The sequence below is a fragment of the Sinocyclocheilus rhinocerous genome, unplaced genomic scaffold, assembly GCF_001515625.1.
Source record: "Sinocyclocheilus rhinocerous isolate Xijiao unplaced genomic scaffold, SAMN03320098_v1.1 scaffold781, whole genome shotgun sequence".
In the NCBI taxonomy this organism is placed as follows: domain Eukaryota; kingdom Metazoa; phylum Chordata; class Actinopteri; order Cypriniformes; family Cyprinidae; genus Sinocyclocheilus; species Sinocyclocheilus rhinocerous.
In genome coordinates this window covers 2,236,000-2,246,300 of record NW_015658395.1, presented here as the reverse complement: position 1 = coordinate 2,246,300, position 10,301 = coordinate 2,236,000, and the positions used below count along the sequence as shown (strand labels likewise).

Here is a 10,301-nt window from a genome sequence, read left to right as displayed (position 1 = left end):
ATGTGGAGACTGCCTTAAAATAAGTCATTAAAATAAAAGATTCAAACAAAAACAAGCTAGCCACGCGGAGAGCTTGGTAAACATGCAAACCCTTTATGTCAAACTCTGAGAGATTCAATTTCACTTCCACTTTCATTCTGCATCCAGGCCGTACTGGGTTGATGATGTTCATAAAGCTGCCGTACAGCCGAAAATAATTCTGAGAGAAGAATAATAACAGTAATTTCGCACTTACGATAGTGAGAAAAGATTCATACCTCTCCAACGTCATATATCCACACACGTCCCTCTGAGTCTCCCACGGCGACTTCTTTGCCCCCAGAGGCCCATCTGATGCAGTTCAGAGCGGGGGCTCCCTCTATTGTCACACTAGCGGTGGGCACCTGGACACAAAACACACTTCTAATCATATACAGCTTCATATCAAACACACAATATGTGAATAACGCAAGATTTTTGAATGAAGTCTCTTTCATGGTGAAATATATACTGTACCAGCATATACAGTACACTAAGAATTTTAAATGTTTTTGATATAAATCTCATACGCTCACCAAGGCTGCATTTATTTGATGAAAAATACAGTAAAAACAGTAATATTGTGAAATATCATTACAATTTAAAATAACTGTTTTCTATTTTAATAAAATGTAATTAATTTTTGTGATGGGAAAACTGAATTTTCAGCAGTCATTGCTCCAGTCTTCAGTGTCATATGATCCTTTAGGAATCATTCTAATATGCTGATTTGCTGCATTTTTTTATTATTATTATCGATGTTGAAAACAGTTGTGCTGCAAAAATTTTTTTGTGGAAACCGTGAAACAATTTTTTCCCCATGATTCTTTAATAAATGACGTAAAATAAAAAAAGAAATAATACAAATGTTTTACTGTTAATTTTGATCAACTGAATGCATCCTTGGTGAATTTTTTAAAATTATTTCTTTCAAAGAAAAAAAAAACTCTTACTGGCCCAGATGTTTTAATTGTGTAATGTGAATATTTGCAGTTTGAAATGCGCAAAAAAAAACAAAACAAAAAAAGTTTTAATGGAAAACTGTAAATGTAAATCTTAAATATCACAAGCAATTTTTTTTATATCACATCTGTAAATTTACATTTACAAAATGCTAAAATTTTTGTCATGTTGCTAACTCTGTATTTCTTTAAATATTAATTAGAACACTCTAAAAAAAATTCTGGGTTAAATACAACCCAGCGCTGGGTAAAATATGGACAAACCCAGCGATTGGGTTGTTTTGACCCAGCGGTTGGGTTACTGCCCAGAAGGTTGCCCAAACTGTTGGTTGAAAACAACCCAATCGCTGGGTTTGTCCATATTTTACCCAGCGCTGTATTGTATTTAACCGAGCATTTTGGAATAAAGATAGACACAAATAAGACAAATGTTGAATTATAAAATGAATGTGGATCGTATAGCCCTAGTGTGCTCACCTTTAAAACATAAAATATCAACCACCAACCTCAAATTCTCTAATTCATGCAAGAATATAAAAAAATACAATAAAATATAACAAAGTGGATTTGGACTCTCACTACAGAAAACATGTCTTCAGTTTTTGGATAATAGCCGATAAGTCATATAATGTAAACATACAGAGCCCTTGTGATAAAATGATGTTGTTAGAATGTCTAGTCAAAGCTGAGCTCTAATAGGAAGAAGACATGAATCCACAGCTCTACTGGAAATAACTATGAGCGCTTTTAATGATTTCATAAATCATCATGAAAAGTTGCTATGCACACATTAAAGCGATACACAGGCTCTGTTTGAGCGTGTGTGTGAGGTTGATTTCTGCCTATTACTTATGACAGTTAAGACTGGCCTGACATATGTTGTCAGCAAAGATGGAAGCTGTACGCTGGCTAATACAAAAGCTTCCTCGCTTCAGAACAGGCTAACCACAGCCTGAGAGCTATTAGCGAGCAGCTTCCTCCAAGAGTTATATATATATATATATATATATATATATATTATATATTATATCACCTAAAGGTAATCTTTAAAAATCACAAATAATTTATCAAAAATGTTAAATGGAATCTTTAGCAAATCTCAAAAGAAATATCAATATTTCATACTGAACATTATAATATTCTGATGCCTAAATTTACTAGTAGCATAGATCTTTGCCTGTTTATGCATGTGTCGGTGTGTGCGTCAGCATGCACGCTGCTGTGGCACTGCCGGCTCCTGATGTTTTGGATAACGTGCATTGTTCTTGAGGCAACACACACATACACACACACACACACACACACACACACTCATTATCCGCTCTCAACTGACTGAACGAGCTGAAAAGAAGTAACATAGGTCAGGGTCAAAGATGACTGATATGACACTAAAGGCCAAATTTACTGCTATACATGAAAGTCATACTTTCAACACTAATAGAATCATTGGCATGTTTTTTTTTTTTTGGTTGTGCCACAGTGAAAAAAATAAATAAAAATCAGGGGACCTTTTACCACAAGTTAAATGTAGGGTTGCAAGTAAAAAATTCAAATATATATATATTTTTTTAATTAAATATTTGAATATTTGAAGAAAATACTGTTACTATTTGTCTTTTTTTTTAAAAGTCAAAATAGTTTTAATATCATCTATTTGTTGATGATTGGCCAGAATATTAAATAATTCAGTATCAAACTGAATTTTAATATTGGTGCATTTTACAGAATGCTAATCATTCATTACCATGGTATACAGTTTATACTGTATTAAATTAATCTATATACTGTGGCCTAGTGGTTAGCATAAAAGCACACGGTGCTCAAGTGGCAGTTGTGGGTTTAAATTCAGCTCACATTCTGTCCCTATTTGGCAAAGCCTTTAAAACAACATGATTTATTTTATTTTACCATTTTTCTTGAGTTAAACAGAATATTTAAGATAATAATTAATAATAAAATAAATAGGATGGGATTGGTTTTTATCTAAGGAGATTTGATTGGATTATGAAAAGTGGTCAAAGAGGGCTTGATTACAAAAGGCCTTTTTTTTTTTTTTATGAAAGATAACATTAACATTATTTTCTAAGAATCATTCAGTCCGACCAGAAATGTATGTTAAGAAGGTAATTAAGGTCAGTTATGATTTCAATTTGACTTTAGTATATATGATTTACAATCAGTGAGCTGTTTATTGGTTACCTTCCAGCAAACCCACAGCGTATGGTTAGAGAGAGATGGGTGAGTGGAGAACAGCAGATCTCAGAGCAGCATGTAATTAAAGTGGGTGTGTATTCCTTAGTGGACAGGCAGTGTCAGTCAGAGCAGATCTCATCTCACACAGGAGAGACGTAACACCCAAACGCTCTCGCTGGACTCTGCGCTGTGGCCTCAGGGGCTGCAGTTCTGAGGCATGTACACCATTATAGACTGACGTATTGTGTGAATGCTCCATGTAGCACTAAGTCAACTGTCACATGAAGCAACATCATGTGATGCACGATGACACTCCATTATCAGTGACATACGCTGTTGGATCCAGTATATGACAGTTAATATGACCTCACTGTTCTACAAAATCTGCAAGCCAACACTGCAAAAATCTGTTGATTCAGTATTGAATCAGGCCTTGTTTTCAGAAAAATATACCTAAACATTCTTAAAAACATCACTGAGCAAACGGCTTCAGACATTAAGACTCATTTTCAGAGGTTTATATTAAATTGTTTTGTACTTATAATTTTTCATAATTCTATTAAAAAAATTATATTAAAAAAATTATAATTCTATTCATTATGAAAAAATTATTTTGTATTATATATTTTTAGCATAATTTAATTTTCATATATTTATATAGTTTTTACTGAATTACTTTATTTTTATAATCAAAATGTGTATCTTACATTACAAATTGAGGTTAATGTTAAAATCAAGATTTAAAAAATTCCAGTGGAGTAATGGAATATGATTTTAATTATTTACATTTTGAAGAATATATTTTGAACATTTGTTTATTATGATGTATTTTAATATAATTTTATTTTCATAAATTGTTATGGTGTTTATTGAAGTATTTTACTTTCTATAATCAAAAGAACTATATTAAACTACAAAGCTAACAATATTTAATGAGTAAACTATAAGAAAAAAAATTCCAGCTGAGTAATGGAAAATAGTTTTAATATCATCTATTTGTTGATGATTGGCCAGAATATTAAATAATTCAGTATCAAACTGAATTTTAATATTGGTGCATTTTACAGAATGCTAATCATTCATTACCATGGTATACAGTTTATACTGTATTAAATTAATCTATATACTGTGGCCTAGTGGTTAGCATAAAAGCACACGATGCTCAAGTGGCAGTTGTGGGTTTAAATTCAGCTCACATTCTGTCCCTATTTGGCAAAGCCTTTAAAACAACATGATTTATTTTATTTTTTTTACCATTTTTCTTGAGTTAAACAGAATATTTAAGATAATAATTAATAATAAAATAAATAGGATGGGATTGGTTTTTATCTAAGGAGATTTGATTGGATTATGAAAAGTGGTCAAAGAGGGCTTGATTACAAAAGGCCTTTTTTTTTTTTTTATGAAAGATAACATTAACATTATTTTCTAAGAATCATTCAGTCCGACCAGAAATGTATGTTAAGAAGGTAATTAAGGTCAGTTATGATTTCAATTTGACTTTAGTATATATGATTTACAATCAGTGAGCTGTTTATTGGTTACCTTCCAGCAAACCCACAGCGTATGGTTAGAGAGAGATGGGTGAGTGGAGAACAGCAGATCTCAGAGCAGCATGTAATTAAAGTGGGTGTGTATTCCTTAGTGGACAGGCAGTGTCAGTCAGAGCAGATCTCATCTCACACAGGAGAGACGTAACACCCAAACGCTCTCGCTGGACTCTGCGCTGTGGCCTCAGGGGCTGCAGTTCTGAGGCATGTACACCATTATAGACTGACGTATTGTGTGAATGCTCCATGTAGCACTAAGTCAACTGTCACATGAAGCAACATCATGTGATGCACGATGACACTCCATTATCAGTGACATACGCTGTTGGATCCAGTATATGACAGTTAATATGACCTCACTGTTCTACAAAATCTGCAAGCCAACACTGCAAAAATCTGTTGATTCAGTATTGAATCAGGCCTTGTTTTCAGAAAAATATATCTAAACATTCTTAAAAACATCACTGAGCAAACGGCTTCAGACATTAAGACTCATTTTCAGAGGTTTTTATTAAATTGTTTTGTACTTATAATTTTTCATAATTCTATTAAAAAATATATATTAAAAAAATTATAATTCTATTCATTATGAAAAAATTATTTTATTTTTAGCATATTTAGCATAATTTAATTTTCATATATTTATATAGTTTTTACTGAATTACTTTATTTTTATGTGTATCTTATGTATCTTACATTACAAATTGAGGTTAATGTTAAAATCAAGATTTAAAAAATTCCAGTGGAGTAATGGAATATGATTTTAATTATTTACATTTTGAAGAATATATTTTGAACATTTGTTTATTATGATGTATTTTAATATAATTTTATTTTCATAAATTGTTATGGTGTTTATTGAAGTATTTTACTTTCTATAATCAAAAGAACTATATTAAACTACAAAGCTAACAGTATTTAATGAGTAAACTATAAGAAAAAAAATTCCAGCTGAGTAATGGAAAATGATCTTTTGTTTTCAGAGGATATATCTTGATTTTTAAATAGTTGATTATTATATTAATATAATTTTATTTTCATATATTTACATAGTTTTTAAATCTACAATGTTCTTGTCTTGTTTATGTTTAGGAAAATATTTAAAATATATTTTGCAGTATATCTCAGTCCCATACAATAAGTAAAGCTGTGATTGTCCCTGAAGGTCTTGAGAGTCAGTGGCCTTGGAAGAGCAGGTTAAACCGCTTTGCTGGGCTGTAGCCCATGGGAACTCAATGACTCTGGAATGGTGGAGAGAGAGGAATCTGCACACATCGGAGTAATTAGCCGTAAGCTTGCAGACTATGCGTGTGTGTGGAAAGGAACGTCGCTGGAGTGTTGTGCGAGCTGTTGGCGAGGAGCTGTCAGAAAGCTGATTTAAGGGCGGCCTGTAGGGAGACGCCCACACAGAAAGGAACTTGTTGTTGTTTTGATGCATCTTTGGTCTGGCGTGATCTGGGGGACCAGACCGAAAGCTTTACCTCACCTCAGTGTCGTTGTTCAAGTTCCACAGATCCAGACGACCCATGCTGTCCACGGCGGCGAAGAGCGAGGGGTGCACAGGGGACCACATCACATCGTATCCTCAAAGGAGTACAGCGGCTTGTTTTGCTGAGGGGGACACAACATCAGAAAACAGAGGTGAAATATCATGAGAAAGGTAGAATGAAAGGGCAAACAGGACAAGCAAGTAGGTGCTGGGGTTGTAAGGGGACAAGCGGAGGGTGAGAGAGCGGGTGAAGATGGAGGAAGAGGCGGAACGAGAGAATGAGAGAGTGGCATAGGCAGTAGACAGAGTGGCGCTGCTGCAGCCCTGGGGCCTGTCTGGGATTGAGCTAATTAAAACCTTTGCACATTCAAGCAGTGTCATAAAAAAACGCTAGATGAAAGTCTCTCCAAGGTGTACTGTAACCTAAGTGTAACAGCTGTCTGTGGCATAGAAGAAAAGAGAAGAAAAGGAAAGAGAGAGAGAGAGAGAGATACTGAGGATTGCTGGATGCATTCCACACAGGTACAGAGGGAGACAGCTGGGCGGAGAGCAATGCAGACCACAGCACGCTAATGAACCACACTGAGACACACTCCACCACAACAAAACACACCATGCAGGGTGCAGCCTTCATCTTAAAATCACTTCAGTTTTTTATTATTGTATTACTTATTGTAACACAATCTGAGATGGTCCAAGCATACAAAAACAAAAAGATAGCCTACAACATAGAACATTAAACAAACAATGAATGAATGAATAAATAACAAACCATTTAAATATATACTACCGTTCAATTTTGAAATCAGTAAAAATGTTTTTGAAAGAAAGTAATACTTTTGTTCAAGTATGCATTAATGATCAAAAGTCAGAGTAAAGACATTTGTTACAAAAGATTTAGCTTTTAAATAAAGGCTGTTCTTTTGAACTTTTTATTCATCAGTCATGGAAAAGTTTCCACAAAAAAATAGTAGGCTACTGTTTTCATCTGTTTTCAACATTGAAAATAATAAGATTATGAAGTTTTTTGAGCACCAAATAATGATTTCTGAAAGATCATGTGACACTGAGGACTGGAGTAATGGCTGCTGAAAATGTAGTTTTGCCATTAAGAAAATGCATTTGAAAATATATTAAAATAGAAAACAGCTATTGGCGCGAAACGTAATGCTTACGTCAGAGTTTGTAAAATCGTAGTAAATTCGTGTTGTGTGTGACTGCCTCCGTACGATTTTCGGATAAACTCAATCGTGACATGTGCCAGAGCTCACGACGTTCCGACCTTCAGAATCGCACTGTGTACGCCCGCCTTAACGTACTCTACGATTATCTCAGTGAATAATTAAAAAAAACATAGACCCGGCTAGAACAAGCGGAGTGATACAAAATTGTGAAAGGGCGTTCCTGTAGCGATACCAGTACAATATCTCACGGTTCTCAACCAATCAGATTTGAGAACCAGAACGAACTGTTGTATAAATTGTATTAATAATTCACAATATTACTTTTTTACTGTATTATGAGGCATAAGAGAAGCATAAGAGACTTCTTTCATTAAAAAAAAAAAACAAATCTTACTGACTCCACACTTTTGATCAGTAGTGAGAATTCAAAGAGACTATCCCATTTTGGTGTCCACATGAATTTACATTTACAAAAGTGATTTATATACATAGAAAGCATATTAAATGCAAGCAAAGTGTCTTAAAGCACACACTTTACTTGAATTTAATATGCTTTCTATGTATATAAAATCACTGCAGACACCAAAATGGGTCTGCTTTAATGTTTCAAATAACTTCTATGAAAATAAAATATCAAAATATAATGTTCCAGTCATACAGATACATCTATGTAAAAATGTAACTACCTACTTATTCTGACCTGTACTTATTAAAATATATAAAAGAATAAGTGAACACAATACATTTAATTATAATTTAAATGATTAAAAACTGACAAATGCGAAAAACTTAGTTTGAAGGATAGTGGCAAAGATTGGTAAAGATTTAAAATGACAATGCATTGGTTTTTGGGAGCTGCACTGTGATCCTTAAATAGAGTCTTTTAATGTCATCTAATGATTCTGGTTCTAAATATGCCTGACATCATTTTTTGGTACATGAACTATTGTTAAACTGAATGGCATTTTAGTGGGTCTTCTGTAAATCATGGTCAAAATGTTCATCTTTGAACCAAGTATATAATGATAATATGTGAGAGAAAAATCCATGAACAATCCACCAGTATGAAATGAAAAGTGGTTTATGTTTAACATTCAGCATGTTACTGTATGTGCCAACATGGTAATTGTGTTATTTTGTTATATTATGATCAAACCAGTACAGGTCCAATTAGAACTTGAACTATGCTCATCAGTTGATCTGATCCACAGCCATAAATCCAAATCCTGAAGGCGCCAGCACTGATTCTGCCCTCCCTGAGGACTACAGATCAGTTTGCAGGCCATTTTTTTCCCTCTAACAGAGCGTGATGTGCATACTCCTCAGCACACGGAGCAGCAGACCTCGAATTCATTCCATAACCTCTCTGATGCCTCCACAGAAGTCTAGTGATGGGATTTAGTATGTATTCAGTCTCCAGTAACTCATGTACTTGTTAATGTACCTACAGTAAACAGTGCTTATACATGTCACCACCATCACAGACCCAGACGTGGACTGCGATGCAGATAGAAAAGTCATCAAGGACTTGCCACAGGCACTTAAAAAGGCAAATTAGGGCACAAGGAGAGTTTTCCGAGCAGGGACCAGGCATTGATGGGAAACATACACCATTTTTTCCTTTTGTGTTTTATAGGACACCGATAAAGGGAACAGAATTATCTGTCAGCACTGCCTTGGTTATACAACAAACAGAAAAATGAAGGCAGCTCAGTACCTAATAAAAAATGTTATAACATAAAATGGCTAAACTAACTCATCAATGTCTAAAACTAGCAAGCCAGGTGTCATTTGAAATTCATATTATTGCCTGTGACTGATAATGTGTGGAGGCTCACAGTGTGCTATGTTCCAAGCTAAGGTGTGCCTACAACCACACGCAGGAGAAAGAGACAGGCCTGCATTCCTGCGGCTCTCCTCAAAGGGAAGGAATTCCCCCGTCCCCAAAAAATAACACATGCACATCCATAACATCCCAGGAATGTTTTAATATCTGTCAGAATGCACAAAGTCTAAGATTTGTACAGAAAATGCATTGAGTCCAACTTAAAGTGACAGGACGGTATGTTGTGGTTTCGGGAAGCTCAGGACTTTACGTAGGCTTGCGCAGATAGCGATGAGTGTGAGAACATGATACATATACTCTAGCTTTCATTAATGCAGCTCAGCTGTATTATTCATCGCAGGGCCTGAGGCAGTAGATGTGCCACTTCCTTGTTAAATGACCCATGTCCACCATCTACTGCAGATTATTTGGTTCTCTTCTGCTTTTGAACTCTTTGTTAACTCGTTTTAAAGGGACAGTTCTCATAAAAATGTACACTACTGCTCAAAAATGTGGCGTTTAATTTGATGAAAAATATAGTAATAAAACCCAGTAATATTGTGAAATATTGCAATTTAAAACAACTGATTTGTATTTTAATATATTGGAAAATGTAATTTATTCATGTGATGCAAAGCTGAATGAAGCTTTGCATCATTACTCCAGTCTTCAATGTCACATGATCCTTCAGAAATAATTTTAATATGCTGATTTGTTGCTCAAGAAACATGTTGGCAACAGTTGTGCTGCTTCATTTTTTTATCATGATATATTTTTCAGGATTGTTTTTGATGAATAGAAAGTTTAAAAACAGCATTTATTTGTAAAACGGAAATATTTTTTAACATTATAAATGTCTTTACCATCACTTTTGATCAATTTATTGTATCCTTGCTGAATAAAACAGTTTTCCTTAAAAAAAAAATCTTACTGACCACAAATAACGTTTTGTGTTATTGCAAATTCTATCATTTACTCAAACCTGTAAATTACTGATAGTACAAATTAATAAATCACTTATAAAAATTATATATACAACTATAATATGACCTCAAAAGACTTGAAAAATATAACAAACAA

General features: G+C 34.1%; 1 pseudogene; it reads right to left on the bottom strand.

Moving 5' to 3' along the window:
* LOC107722126 (cytoplasmic dynein 1 intermediate chain 1-like) overlaps positions 1-10,301 on the bottom strand; it is a 58,263-nt pseudogene that overhangs the window by 7,109 nt on the left and 40,853 nt on the right.